The sequence below is a fragment of the Poecilia formosa genome, unplaced genomic scaffold (genome assembly GCF_000485575.1).
Source record: "Poecilia formosa unplaced genomic scaffold, Poecilia_formosa-5.1.2 Scaffold3739, whole genome shotgun sequence".
NCBI classification, from domain to species: Eukaryota; Metazoa; Chordata; class Actinopteri; order Cyprinodontiformes; family Poeciliidae; genus Poecilia; species Poecilia formosa.
Window position 1 is genome coordinate 1 of NW_006803678.1, and position 1,184 is coordinate 1,184.

Genomic DNA, 1,184 nt, shown 5'->3' on the forward strand with positions numbered 1-1,184 from the left:
AACTCACCTACCTTACAAACTGTTGAGTTTCCATGGATTTAAGAAGAACTTACATGATCTTACCACAATGGAGATTTGATAAAAGTGCTTATATCCCAATGTTTTTCAAAACAACATACATAATATTTTATTTTCCAGAGATTTTGTATTTTGAAGTGTTGATATTATTTTTGATATTATTTTTGAACCATTTTTAATTTTCAAGTGATTGTATTTCAGACATATTTTTTTATTTATCTTAATTTTATTTTTGAACCATCTTTTATTTGTAAGTGTTGATTTTATTTTTTAGCCATTTGTAGAACCATTTGTCTCTGCTAATGACATCTTTAATACATTTCTTTGATCCCAGGCTTAGTTTATGGACTGTAATGTGAAATTAGGCACAATTATAAGTCAATTATAAGTCTGACAGTTTGTCAGACTTATAATTCTGACAAATTATAAGTTACTGTGCTCTCTGAGAGGATTTGTGGTATAAGTATTTGACATTGTTCCATGCCCATCGTTGACGTTAGTCTCTAACAAAATGTGGATCATCTACCAGTAACACTCCAAAGAGCATGAGTTTCTGTAGTGTAGTGGTTATCACGTTTGCTTTATACGCAAAAGGTTTTTGGTTCGAAACCAGACATAAACGGTTTTTGCATGTTCTATTCATCACAGGTGTTTACTAAAGGTCAACAAGGGTTCTGTGGTGTCATGGTCTGTACTCTGAATCCAGGCATCTGAGTGCAAACCTCAGCTGACATTTTCATGCGTTGCATCTCATGTCATCAACTTTGGAACCTCAAACTGAAACAAAGCAGAGAAGTTCAGTTCCTGTAGTGTAGTGGTTATCATGTTTGCTTTACACGCAAAAGGTCTCTGGTTCAAAACCAGACAGAAACAGTTTTTATAGGTTATGCATCTCTTGCAGTGAGACAACAAGAGCCTTCCTCTTTTGCGATGGTTCATTTGCCAATCGACTTCAATGTAGGCTTCTTTGAAATCGAAGCTACTTTACTTCAATTGCCAATTGGCAGTTCTATGGCATAATGCACATGTGTCAAACTCAAGGCCCGCCGGCCACATGTGGCCCCCCACCATTTTAAAGGCCAATGATTGACTTAAAATAGGTTTTGAGCACGAATTGACTACAAACTACATTTCAACCAAAGGTTTGCAATGCGCTTCCTAACCAG

General features: G+C 35.8%; 1 non-coding gene across 1 annotated transcript; it reads left to right on the forward strand.

The window, feature by feature from the left end:
• The first annotated feature begins 567 nt into the window (after window positions 1-567).
• On the forward strand, window positions 568-640 carry trnai-uau (transfer RNA isoleucine (anticodon UAU)). The gene has a single exon. It is a non-coding gene; the product is annotated as a tRNA-Ile (tRNA).
• Window positions 641-1,184: the final 544 nt, after the last annotated feature.